Genomic DNA, 14,402 nt, shown 5'->3' with positions numbered 1-14,402 from the left:
CGAGATAAAACAGGGGCCGGGATGGAGCTCAGTGTTAAAGCACCCTGAGTTCGATGCCCAGAACCACCAAAAAAAAAAAAAAAAATTTTTTTTTTAAATGAAAATGGTTAGGGCTGGGGCTGCAGCTCAGTGGTAGATGGCAGAGCATATATTTAGCATGCACAAGGCTCCAGCTCTGATTCCCAGCAGCATAGGGAGCATAAAAGGTTAAAACGGTAAATTTTACATTTTGCATGTGTGTGTGTGTGTGTGTGTTTCAATACTGAGAATTGAACCCAGTGCTCTACTACTGAGCTGTATCCTCACTCCCCCTTTTTTTTTTTAATTTTTGAGACAAGATCTCACTAAGTTGCTCAGACTGGCATTGAAATTTCTAGCCTCCTGCCTCAGCCTGCCTAGTAACTAGAATATCAGGCATGTGCCATCATATCAGGCTGTTACATATATTTTAACCATGAAAAACAATACAAATTAGGCCAGATATCTTCATAATTTTCTGTCCCTTAGAAATAAAGACATCAATTTATACAGTAAAATCAACCAACTGAGCAGAACATATTCACTCCACATCTGTTCCCTCCCTAAATTTCAGCAAAATGAAATAAAGGAATAAAAAAATAGAGAAAGGAGGGCTGAGGTTGTGGTTCAGCAGTAGAGCACTCACCTGGCATGTGTGAGGTGCTGGGTTTGATCCTCAGCACCATATAAAAATAAATAAATAAAATGAAGGTATGGTGTTCAACTACAACTAAAAAATAAATATTAAAAAAAAAAAAATAGGGGCTGGGGATGGGGCTCAAGTGGTAGTGTGATCGCCTAGCATGCGTGCGGCCCGGGTTCGATCCTCAGCACCACATACCAACAAAGATGTTGTGTCCGCCGAGAACTAAAACATAAATAAATAAATAAATAAATAAATATTAAAAAAAAAAATAGGGAAAGGGGCTGGGGATATAGCTCAGTTGTTAGAGTGCTTGCCTTGCATGCACAAGGCCCTGGGTTCAAGACATTAGATAAATGTCAGCAATATTGTGGACAATTAAAAGCAGCAGAGCAAGGTTCTGCATATTTCAATATATACAGGATAGAACTGGGGATCTGGATCAGTGGTGGAGTGCTTGTCTAGCATGCATGAAGCCCTAGCTTCAATCCCCAGCACTAGGGGAAAAAAAGGGGGGGGGGGCAACATAATATAGCTTTTTTCTTCTAAAAAATTCAAGAACAGAATAAAAATAATCTAGTATTTCCCTTTGACTTCTGACTTTCTACAAAATCAAACACAGCTAATTTTTCTCCCATGCTTCTTTCCCTTCCATTTCCAAAGCAGAGCTATAATTAAATGAACCACCTAAAACTCCTTTTCATTTTCAGAACAAATGAACTCCAAAAACTAGGTTAGGCCATACTTACACACACACACACACACACACACACACACACACACACACACAGAGCTTTCTTCATCAAATGAAACTAAAATGTAGTTCATTTGACCCTACTGTTGCATCCCTATGACAGCAGCAACTTTGTATACTTTTTAGAAACTCAGTTGTTTTGCCTGTTTTCCAGTACTGGGAACAGAATCCAGGGTCACTTTACCACTGAGCTACATCCCCAGCCCTTCTTTATTTTGAGACAGGTTTTCACTAAATAGTCAAGGCTGGCCTCAAATTTACAATCCTCCTGCCTCGCCCTCCCAGATAGCTGGGATTACAAGTATGTGTTATCACACCCAGTTAACATTTTGCATTTTAATCAAGAATAATTTCCCTGTATACATCAAGAAAAAATTCATAAGAAAGTATAAACAGAACAAAAAAAAAACCTGGTGAAAATAAAATCCTAAAAATTACTCTCAGACTATACAGAATAAACATATTCTACCTTTCTACAACATTTATCAGGGGCTGGGGATGTGGCTCAAGCGGTAGCGTGCTTGCCTGACATGCGTGCGGCCCAGGTTCGATCCTCAGCACCACATACAAAGATGTTGTGTCCGCCGAAAACTAAAAAATAAATATTAAAAAATTCTCTCTCTCTCTCTCTCTCTCAAAAAAAAAAAAAAAAACAAACATTTATCAGTTACTTTAAACATTCTGAATCATAAATTATTGTGTCAAATTTCTATATCATTTCCAACAGTGAACCATTTGTTTCCAAATCTTTTTTTTTTTTTTTTAATATTTATTTTTTAGTTCTCGGCGGACACAACATCTTTGTTGGTATGTGGTGCTGAGGATCGAACCCGGGCCGCACGCATGCCAGACGAGCGCACTACGGCTTGAGCCACATCCCCAGCCCCTGTTTCCAAATCTTAGTAAATACAAAAATTCCATGTACAAACTAAAGCCTAATGAAATTTATCAGAAAGTAACTGAGATCACTAAAACCCCAAGCTAGAAATGTGATAAGTAGTCAGGCATGGTAGCACATACCTGTAATCCCAGCTACTTGAAGCCTGAGGCAGGAGGATCACAAATTTGAGAGGTCTGCCTGGGTAAGTAACTTAGTGAGTCCCCATTTCAAAATAAAAAGAGCTGGGGATGTAGCTCAATGGTGAACACCCTGAGTGTGATCCCCAGTCCTGGGAAGGAAGGAAAGAAAGAGGAAGGGAAGGAAGGGGAGGGGAGGGAAGGGAGAAAGGAAGGGGATAAGCAGTTGAAGTTGAACTACTTTAGTTTTTCCTTTTCTTTCTCTTCTACTTGTATAAGATGGGAAATCATAATATATATGAGATCCATCATTAAGAAGGGTGCTGGAGCTAAGAGGGATGATGCAGGATCCAAAATATGGGGACTGGGCATATGGTTTAGTGACAGAATGACAAGTTTTCACTAGCACATGTAAGGCTATGGGTTTAATCCCTAGCACTGAGGAAAAACAAATTTTAAAAAGATCCAAAACATGAAAAGAGGGATAACCGGGGCTGGAGATGTGGCTCAGCGGTAGCGCGCTCGCCTGGCATGCGTGCGGCCCGGGTTCAATCCTCAGCACCACATACCAACAAAGATGTTGTGTCCGCCGAGAACTAAAAAATAAATATTAAAAAAAATTCTCTCTCTCTCTCTCTCTCCTCTCTCACTCTCTCTCTTAAAAAAAAAAAAAAAAAAAAAGAAAAAAAAGAAAAGAGGGATAACCCTTACAAAGTATTGTCTTCACACATCCTAGTTTTTACAGGAGAGAGTAGGGGGAAAACTTCAAAACTGGCCCCCTTTATCTATGGCAATTGTTGGCCTCTTACACGAGCTTTTGTTCCTTTCTTTTCATTCCCACTGCTACCTCTGCAGCCAGATTACCCCAGCCTCTAGACCTCCCCAGCCCTATACTACAGACCTCAATCTTGCCAAATAAATCTTCATAAAATAACATTTTATCCTCTCAGTCAATAGGTCTCAAGTTCATCCCAAAATAAGACTGTCTTTAAGGGTTGGGGATGTAGCTCAGTGGTAGAATGCTTGCCTAGCATGTGTGAGGCCCTGAGTTCACTCCTGGTACCACAAAAATAAAAACAACAACAGCAACAACAAAAATTCTTAGCTTTTCTAAGCTTTCTCCTATTACCAGGACCACACAAATCCTCTTAATCTCCTACCTCAAGTCCATTCCTGCCTCTGCACAACTGCACATTCTAAATCCAAATCATAAATAAGTTCCTTTCTCTATGCCTTAACAATTATTCTATTTAGGCCTCATTCAGCACTCGACTGCTTTGAGGTATTGCTTCAACTATTTTAAATCTTTATGTGGGTAAGGACTTTCTTCCCAGAGGGCAGAGAACATGGGTTATACTGCAGAAAGTCAAGTCCCAGATCAGAGGTTAAAAAGTGGTAACCCACAAGACAAATTCTGCCCACAGTAGTGATTTGTTTGGCCCACAGTGTTTATACTATGAATTCATAAGTTGCCAACATTTAAAAATAAAGATTTCTTATAAACTCAGAATATCCAGATTCTCTTTAGAAAAAAAAATTAAGATGAATGTAAGATATGAAAAGCTCATGCTGGAAAACTGAAAACCAAATAAAAGTAAAAACTGGTAAGTTAAGATGTTCAGGCTACATTCATTCCACACATCCCCCCAGGATAAGAGTGACTCAAGTGAATTATGCACTTTAAAACAGGGAATTTTGGCTGGGGATATAGCTCAGTTGGTAAAGTGCTTGCCTTGCATGCACAAGGCCCTGGGTTCAATCCCCAGAACCAAAAAAAAAAAAAAAAAAAAAACAGGGAATTTTGCCAGGCGTGCGCAGTGACTGGCACAGGCCTGTAATCCCAGCAGCTCAGGAGGCTGAGAAAGGAGAATCACCAGTCCAAGGCCAGCCTCAGCAAAAGTGAGGCACTAAGCAACTCAGTGAGACCCTGTCTCTAAATAAAAATACAAAAACAGGGCTAGGGATGTAGGCTCAGTGGTTGAGTGCCCCTGAGTTCAATCCCCTGTAACTGCCCCCAATAAAAAATCAGGGAATTTTGTTAATTTTATATCAATTTCCTTATTTAACCTTTTGAAAACTTTCTATTTTTTATGACAAATATAGTGTAGATATATACCTAAAACCTTAAATAATTTTTAATTTACTTTTAATTGATAAAAAGAATATGTCATGTACAACATGTTTTGAAATATGTACATTGGGGGCTGGGGATGTGGCTCAAGCGGTAGAGCGCTCGCCTGGCATGCGTGCGGCCCGGGTTCGATCCTCAGCACCACATACCAACAAAGATGTTGTGTCCGCCGAGAACTAAAAAATAAATATTAAAAAAAATATATTAAAAAAAAAAAAAAAAAAAAAAGAAATATGTACATTGTAGTAAACTGAGCTAAATAATATATATAACCTCATATACTTATTTTTTGTGGTAAGAATAAATTTTGCTTCAATTAACAAAAAAATAGTAAGCCAGCTGGGCACATACATTTCCAGCTACTTAGGAGTCTGAGGCAGGATAATTATAAATTTGAAGCCAGCCTGGACAACTTGGCAAGGCTCTGTCTTAGAATAAAAAATGGATAGGGTTGGGGGTTTAACTCAGTGATAGTGCATCCTTGCATTCAATCCCTAGTACTATAAAATTAATTAATTAATTAATTAAAAAAAAAAAAAAACAGTGTGCCAGGGCTGGGACTGTGGCTCAGTGGTAAAGTGCTCGCCTAGCCCATGTGAGGCACTGGGGTTGATCCTCAGCACCACATAAAATTAAATAAATAAATAAATGTATTGTTTTCATCCATATACAACTAAAAAATATTTTTTAAAAAAGTGTGTCAAATTTGCTTTAATAGCTAACCCTTTGAAAGAATATGAATTTTCTAGCTTAAAGTACCAATCTGTCAACACTGCTTAATTATTCATCTTGCTCTTGTCAACATTTGAATCTATAATACTCACCCTAAATAATCTTACTGAATGAATACATAATAATTTAAGAAAAGAAGGTTGGTGGTAATAATGACAACAATTATCAACTTGCATTTCATGTTTTCTGTGAGCCAAGCCTTGTTCAAGCAGAAACCCATGATCTCTATGGATATATATGCCTTAACTATTCCCAATGTACAGATAAGGAAACTAAGGCACAAACAAGCAGTTTGGGCAATGCCACACTGCCAATTCATGGTAGAATCAAAATTCAAAACCTATCTAATTCTGCTGGGCCTGGTGGCACATACCTATAATCCAGCAGCTCCAGAGGCTGAGACAGGAGGATCTCAAGTTCAAAACTAGTCTTAGCAACTTAGCAAGGCCTTAAGCAACTGAGTGAGACTCTATCTGTAAATAAAATATAAAAAGGACTAGGGATGTAGTTCAGTGGTAAAGCACCCCTAAATTCACTCCCCAGTACTCCCCCCCCAAAAAAAAATCAAATTCTAATATACAACGTTAACCTCCACATTGATTCTTTAGCATCCTTTCCTCTGTGATCAAAAATCAAGACTAACCAGGTACTATGGCACTCACTTATAATCCCAGCATTTCAGGAGGGTGAGGAAGGAAAATCACAAGTTCAAGACCAGCTTCAGTAATTTAGGGAGCCTCTGCCTCAAATTTTTAAAAAATTTTTTAAAAGGAGAGGAGTGATGCAACTCAGTAGTAGAGCAGTCCTGGGTGCAATCCCAAGTACCTCATGCATACAAACAAAGAACCAAAAGACTAAACAAGGCATGATGGCGCTTGACTATAATTCCAGCTACTCATAAGGCTAAAGCAAGAAGACCACAAGTTCAAGACTAGCCTGGGCAATTTAGCAAAACCCTGACTCAAAATAAAAAATAAAAAGAGCCAAGCGCGGTGGCACATATCTGTAATCCCAGAAGCTTAGGAAACTGAGACAGGAGGATCGCAAGTTCAAAGCCAGACTCAGCAAAAGTGAGGTGCTAAGCAACTCAGTGAGACCTTGTCTCTAAATAAATAAAATAGGGCTGGGGATGTGACTCAACAGTTGAGTGCCTTTGAGTTCAGTCCCTAGTACCAAAAGCAGGAAAAAAAAAATTAAGATAAACATGGCTTCTCATTTATGAAGCACTGGATATTAGAAAATCTTATAATATTTCTGAAACTAGTCCTATATTGTGTTGTCAACAAAGCCCAGAAAAAAAGGTCAATCTGCATATGAGGCACTAAGTATAATCAGAGTAAGCCAGAAAGAACCTGAGAGGTCATATTCGAAACATCCAACAGACAAGTGAGGAAATGAATCCTAGACAGACTTAAGTGAACTGCCCATGATCACAGAATTTAAGAAATGAAAATTACCATGACTAGACCCCACATACCTTTCCAAAAAGAACTGCTTTGTGAACTTGGGATAAAATCGATACTTTAAGAAATATTTTAAAGATATTTGATATAGAAAATGATCTTTCCCAGCACATTACTTTTTGTAAGGTACCAAATCATTAAAGAAATGAAAGTTAGTCAGGCATGGTGTCACAGGACAGTAATCCCAGTGACTAAAGAGGCTGAAACAGGAGGATCACAAGTTCAAGGCCAGCCTTAGCAATTCAGCAAGGCCCTAAACAACTTACTGATACTCTGTTTCAAAATAAAAAATAACAAGTGCTGGGGATGTAATTCAGTGGTAAAATGCCTCTGGGTTCAATCCCCAGTACCAAAAAGAAATGAAAGTTATGAAAGCTACCTTGTTTCTTTGCTGCAGAGAACACCATTCCTTTTCCTCTTTTCTGTCCTCCATATATTTTCATTTTCATGTCTTTTCACCTGTCATCTTTTAAGACTTCTTCCTTTTACTATCTTATTTAATTGCTTTCCTTCTTACCCACTTCCTTTCTAGTATCACTCACAAATCACCCCACCATCTCCTTCCTTTCTCTTCATAATTATCAAAAGAAACAGATTAAGCATACATTTAATAATAGCAAATGGGATACCATGATATGCTGACATCCCTAGTCTGTCTCAAGCATTTGTAGGATAGTTAGTTAACAAAAATATAAAACAAAGGGTCACACAGGTGAATTAATAACAAACATTAGTGCTTATAGTGGAGACAAGAACAGAAGTATGAATGGGTACGTCAAGCAAGGCGATGAGGACAATGTCTACTAAAAGTCTCAAGATTAGGATTCAGCAAATGAGGGACTACTCTCTTCCTTGCCAATGTTTAAAGCAGAAATTAATATAACATGACTTCTCACGTATAAACCACTGGATATTAGAGAGTCTTATATTTTTAAGTTTCTTTTTTACCCCCAGCTTATTGGAGGCATAACTAACAAATAAAAACTATATATATATGAAGAAATGAAAGTTAGTCAGGCATGGTGTCACAGGACAGTAATCCCAGTGACTCAAGAGGCTGAAACAGGAGGATATAGATAGATAGATAGATAGATAGATAGATAGATAGATAGATAGATATAGATAGATGGGTAGATAGAGATAGATATATAGAATATATGTATGTATGTATGTGTATATATATATTTTTTTTTCAAGGTGTATATGTATACCTTGTTTTGATATCTGTATACAACATGTAAAGTGATACAATCAAGCTAATTACTACACCCATCCCTACAGTTATCTTTTTTGTGTGTATGGTAAGAATGCTTAAAATCTATTCTTTTATATTTCATAATGTGTATTTGAAATTATACATTATTATCCACTCTAGTTACCATTCTGTACATTAGGTCTCCCAAATTTATTCAATTTATAATTATAAGTCTGTACCTTTTAACCCAACATCTTCCCATTTTCCCCATTCCCCCACCTAACTACTGCTAACAACTCTTCTACTATTTTTATAAATTTGACTTTTCTTGATTCCATATATAAGTGAGATCATATATTTGCTTTTCTGTGGCTTATTTTACTTAGCATAATGTCTTTTAGGTTTACCCATGTTGTCCCAAATGGCCAGATTTCTTTCTTTTTTAGGACTAGGTAATATTCCATCATTTACATACCACAATTTCTGTAGTCCCTTCATTGTCAACAGACACAATAGCCATTATCTTGGCTATTGTGAATAATGCTGCAACAAACCTAGGAACTCAGGTATTTCTCTTAGGTAGTGATTTTATTTCCTTTGGAAATGATTGAATCATATAGTATTTGCCTTTCTCTCCCTATTAAGCTTTTTTACCTAACAATTCCCCTACCTACTCTATTTACTCCTATTCTTTCACTGTTTGGCTTTATGGTCTACTTCCCCCTCCCCCCACTTAATCAGTAGTCTTCCTCTTCTCTCTCTTCACATTTTTAATATGAAATCTCTCTTGTCCTCATGCTTTCCTTACAATAATATTGCCGACACTTCTTCCACCTCATGGATCTAGACAATATCTAAATAATATCTTTTTTTTGTTTGTTTTTTGGGTTTTTTTGGGGGGCAGTACTAGGGATTGAACCCTGAGACACTCTACCACTGAGCTACATCCCCAGCCCTTTATATTTTATTTTGAGACAGGGTCTCACAATATTGCTGAGGCTAACCTAAAACTTGCAATCCTCCTGTCTCAGGGAAAGTTTCTGGGATTATAGGCATGTGCCACTCCACCCAGCAATAATGTCTTAAATTGTAGATTCATAGTCTTTTCTGAAGATTTAATATGCTTTATTTGACCCTCACAACCAGGCCAAGATGGAAGGTAAGAAGCAATACATCTGTGTTAAAGATAATAAATTGAGGCTGAACAAGACTAAATAAATTGCCAAGTCACACAGCTTGTCAGTGACAAAATCAAACGAGAATCCAGATCTTTTCTTTCAACTGTTTCTACTATACCATGTTGACTTCTTTTTAATTCCTCCACTTCTTCACCACACATATGCCCGTGTCTGGACAAGTTTACAGAGGTAAATATTTATAAAACAGCACTAGTGGAAAAAGTGTGTATATATATAAGGGAGTTATAAAAAAAGAAAAGTCAGAGGACCCAGATTAAGAGACGATGCGGTTCACAGCTTATCCTTGCAAAGGATTTGGGTTACAGATCCAAGTGCAAACTGCCTATTTGTTTCTTCAACCAACTGATGCAGCCAGCATCAACACTGTTCTGTCCCCACATCTCCCACAGCAGTTATATGACCAAGGCTTGCCCTCTGTACCATCCTGTCCCCAAATATCACTCAGGAATGTCACTGTACCTGAATTTCTCACTGTTCAGGTCACTTCTTTGGGTTAAGGCGTTGTCTCCAGAAGGCCACTGTGAAATGCATGTTACCTGAGAGGGGAAGGAGGGTCCATTAACAAGTTACTCCCATAAATACATCAGATTTTAATGACCTTGTGAATCTCACAGAACAAGGTTCTCCCCACCACCACTACACAGGTCTTAAAAAAAAAAAAAAAAAAAGGAAAAATTTTTGATGGAGCAGGAAGGATAAAAGGGCAAGTTAGGGGAAAATGACTCACACACAGTATGGGGTGATACCCATCTGGGTATAATGGACATGTGCAGCAAAATGAGGATGGCCACATAAACACACATTCCGTCTATAAGGGTCATTGCCTATAAGGACATTTTTTGCAATCTGGAGGAAAATAAAAAGCATTCCAAGGATCCGGGTATAATCAGTTCTGAAAAGAAGCAAAAAAGCTGAGCTGGCAGCAGTTTTCCAAGGACAGTGTACTGCTAGAATGAAGGAGGAAAGGGACAAGAACAGCTTCTAGTTAACTGCTTCTAGTTATAAGGATAGTTTCCAATTGAACATTTTTAGCTGAGGGCCAACTTCCCAACCAGAGAAGGCTAGAAGTCAATTCTGCAAATCCCCTTGCTGATTTATATTGACTCAAAGCCAGTATCACAGCCACAAAAATCAACATGCCTTTTATGAATGCTTATTATGAGCCCAGAATTTGGCTAAACAACACAAATACAGGGGGGAAAAACATAATAACTTTGAATACTTTTCCTTAATTCATTTAAAGGAAACTAATCCCCAAAACCCAAAACTGAGAGGAAAGGGGAAGAAGAAAGGAAGTGGAGAAGGGAGGTAGATATTTCCTATCAGGACTAACACAAATTTCTTAAGCCAGAATGAATATAACAAAACTCATATCTGGGCCAAGTTCCTCATTAAATTCTTGCCTAAACAGTTAAGAGGCATAAGCTAGAATTATCTTTTTTTATTGGTATAATTCCTGAATTTCTTTAATAGCACAATTCATCTTGATAAACTGAAGAATACCAAACCAAGAGTTGTAAAACCTGGTTCTAGTTCTAGTTCTGACTCTTAACTTTCTTAGGCAAAATGTGTAATTTTTTAAAAAAAACAGATAATTAAGAGGTTGCCACCAGTCTAAGAATAGAATATAGCTAACATTATAAATCACCTATTAGGCAATTGTCCTCTGGTAGCATCACTAATCAATCAACACTTCCCCCATAGAACTCACACAACCAGAATCCCTAACACAGTGTTGCTGGAAGCTATTTCCAGTTAGCCTATAAACCAAAATATATTTGCTACTATGGAGTAGATAATCTCTTCCAACTGTAAAACTCAAATACAAAGTTTCTGTGAGCCAGAAGAAAAACACTTCTAACAAGACTAAATCAATAGTGTTGATAGTCACAAATTTCAGTTCAAACTCCAAATCTGTTCCAAATTACACCTAATTTGGTTCTAATTTCTCAAAGATGCTATAAACAATTCACTCTGATATTATTAACATATAGAACCTGTCAATATTATTCAGACATGCTAATGGGTTTTTTGAAAGAAAAAAAAAGGAGCTCTTTATTCAGAAAAAAAATTATATATATATATGATGAATACGTGTGTGTGTGTGTGTGTGTGTGTGTGTGTATGTACTCAAAATTTGGCAACACAATTGCACTGGTAGAAAAATAAATCCAACTTCGATCATATGGTTAAAATAATAATAATAATAATAAAATTTAAAATTTAAAAAAAGAAAAATAAATCCAACTTCTTGATCATTCCTACCTCCAAGGTCAGGCTTTACAACTTCTCAAGACCTAGACTTCTACCACAGTCATTCTTCTACCCTCTCTCTTGTCACCAGAGCCATCTTTCTAAAACACACATGTATTCACATCTCTTTCCTATATAAAAATCTGTTATTTCTAAAAACATGAAATTCAAATTTAGAATTATACTTAGAACTGTTCATATAGTTGCCTTTTTTTTTTTTCTGTTCTCATGTCCCAAAAATGCTCTCTTTCCCCATTCCAATCCGGTTTCCCCAGAACCCTTTTTCTCAAATCCCCTGAATATGCACATAACATTAAAGCATTAAGGTGAGTTTTCTCTGCCTGCTCTGTCCTTTTTCCCCACCTCTACCACACTCCATTTATCATCTAAAATGGAACTTCTACTCCAAGCTTTGCCTCCTCCTCTGGCCAAACCCCAAAAAGAACTAGAAACTTTCTTTTCTGTCTCAAAGATTTTTGAGCTGTCCTTGGTATGTCTACAGTTTAGTAGTTCCCAAGATCATCAAAATTACCTGAGGCATGTTTTTAAAATAAATTGGGAGGAGTCAACCCAAACCTACCAATCATATCAGAAATGAGATCCTGGGACTTCTACTTTTAAAAAGCTCCAATTATTCTAGTGGTCAAATCTGGGGATCACAAGCTTATCTCTCTCCCAGTAAGTACAAAGATGTGTGTTTTTTCCAAACAAATAAAGTAATTACTTTTAACAAAATAAAATGAAGAAGTATTCTGCACTTGTTATTTCATATTACATCCCTGTGATTTGTAAGCTGAAGATGAATGAATTCCTTTTGGACATACATTCACTGTTCAAAAGAGAATTTCCATCTTCATTTCTAAATCTGAAAAATGAAATAACTGCACCTGGAGTAAACTGTGGACTACACAGCATTGGCTCTCGCCAGATTTCCCATGAGAACTTTATTTCCAATGAGAACCAAGTTCTTTGCCAATTTTGAGAGTGAAAATGCACTGCCTTTACATACTCAGGATCTAATTATATTAGGAATAGATATAGGAAATCCCACTTAAGTGCAATGATAGATGGCTGGCTTGTGTTCCCTGATTTTCAAAGAAAAACCCCCCCAACTTCAAAATAAATTTACTGCAGCCACTGAAGAGTGGCAGAAAATGTAACAAGATTTGCATACGAAAGTAGCCAAGAAAACAAGCTGATTTACAGGGCAACAGTGAATCTCCGGTACTTTGCAAGTTCACCCGATATGTCTCTAACTTTAGGCCCACGCTCTATCTAGGGTGCACAGACTGACCCTTGTGTTTCTGTTTAAGTCGCGGCCTGGAACTAAGTCTGAAAAGTTTAATTCCCTACAAAAGTCATATCCTCATCAAGTTTCGACCCTCCGAATGGTTCACGGCTACTTTTTTCTTTGCTCTGCCAAAGAAAAGGGCACTCTCAGGAAGAAGGACAGTGACAGCTCCACGTCTGCAAAAGTCGGCGCCGTGGCGGCGGGCGCCAGGGAGGGCGTCCAGGCCGGGACCACCGTGCTAGGGGACAATGGAGAGAAGAGGGGAGTGGAAGAGAGAACGGGAGGCAGCCGCCGTGTCGGGCTCTCCCTGCGAGAGAGGGCTTGGAAAACTCTCGGGAAAGCCAGCCAGGTGGCAGGTGGGCCCGGCCGCCGCCCCTCAGAGAGCCACGTCGCCCGGGCGGGCCGCTGCAGCCGGGCCCCGCGCGTAGGCCAGACTGCTGGAGAGTGGCCCCCGGGCGCGGCAGAGGGGCGCGGGGACGGACCCTGCCCACGTCCGACACAGCCCGGCCCTCTCACAACTTGCAGCCGGCCAGGCGAGGGGCTCCGGACGCCTCGACCAGGCACTGTCTCTCGGGGCGTCGGGCTGGCCCCCCCACCCCTGCCCAGCCCGGGCCACCAGCCCAAGCTCCCCGCGCCCCCCACGGGCACCGGCTCAGAGAGGAAGGAGCAGCCACCGCTTGGGCGCCCCGGCTTGAGCGCCGCATTCATCTCCCCTTCCTTCCCCCAGGCACTCTCATCCAGGCTCCCTCCGGTCCCCAGAACGGCTCCCAGTCCGCCCGCGGGTGTTTACCGGGACTTGGGGCGGCGGCGAATCTTCAGTCCCTTCGACTAAGATGGCAGCCAGTCCCGAGCCCCGACCACAGCGACTAGACCAAGTTAGCGGCCAGTGCGCAGGCGCCTTCCCTCGGAATCGGTCCGGACTACAAGCCCCAGCAGGCCTTGCGCGCCAAATCACTAAGTTTTCTCACCTCCAGGTGTGAGGGACCTTGAGTTGTTCGCGGCAACTTCAGGATTTTTTTTTTTTTTAACATCTGCCTTACCAGAACCTTTAAAGACTATACCTGTGTTGTCCAAACTCTAGTGTGCATCAGAATCACCTGAAGGGCATTTTAAAAGTTAGATTGCTGGGCCCCACCCCCAATTTCTGATTTGGAATGGGATTTCATAATTTGCATTTGTAACAAGTTGTCTGATGATGCTACTGACAGCTGGGATCACAATTTGAGATCACATTGGATTATAGTCCTTAGGAATGTACACTTCGGAGACACATATGATTGGGTTAAAATCCTCCTTTCTCCGCCCTTTTAACAGGATTTTCTTAGGGATGATAACAATTTATTGGTGCCAACATGGCAGGTATTAAAGAACGGAACAGCGAGCAACCTCCCGTAATCCTCACAACAGACCTGTGAGAGAAGTACACCGTTATTACCCCCATTTTACAGGTCCATAAACCAAATCGCATCCTGGATAGGAACACAGGCAGAGGCTTCCAGAGTCGCTCTTCTTAACCTCCTTTGTGGATTCTGAGAATAGAACTGTACAAGTACAACTCAGAGGCACGACTAAGTGTTCAGAAATTAGTGACCTTTGCTATTATTGTTTATTCTGTTTCCTCCTAAGGAAGTAACGTTTTACCATCTGTGATGTCATTTACACTTTTCAAGTACTTTTGAAACTGTCTTGTCAATGTTTCTTTCCTA

General features: G+C 39.5%; 1 protein-coding gene across 3 annotated transcripts in view; it reads right to left on the bottom strand.

The window, feature by feature from the left end:
- The window catches only part of Itch (itchy E3 ubiquitin protein ligase), a 126,505-nt gene extending 112,935 nt beyond the window's left edge, over positions 1-13,570 (bottom strand). For 2 of the 3 annotated variants that reach the window (XM_077799402.1, XM_077799404.1), the window contains exons 1-2: positions 13,487-13,570; positions 9,612-9,688 (exon numbers count right to left, since the gene is read on the bottom strand). The gene's annotated coding sequence lies outside the window, so the exon portion shown is untranslated. The remainder of the gene's footprint in view (positions 1-9,611; positions 9,689-13,486) is intronic. The other variant, XM_077799403.1, reaches the window with a different exon arrangement.
- Between the last annotated feature and the right edge of the window lie 832 nt (positions 13,571-14,402).

Source organism: Urocitellus parryii, chromosome 6, assembly GCF_045843805.1.
Source record: "Urocitellus parryii isolate mUroPar1 chromosome 6, mUroPar1.hap1, whole genome shotgun sequence".
In the NCBI taxonomy this organism is placed as follows: Eukaryota; Metazoa; Chordata; class Mammalia; order Rodentia; family Sciuridae; genus Urocitellus; species Urocitellus parryii.
The sequence above is the reverse complement of the archived record's forward strand: the minus strand, read 5'-3'. Positions and strand labels throughout refer to the sequence as shown.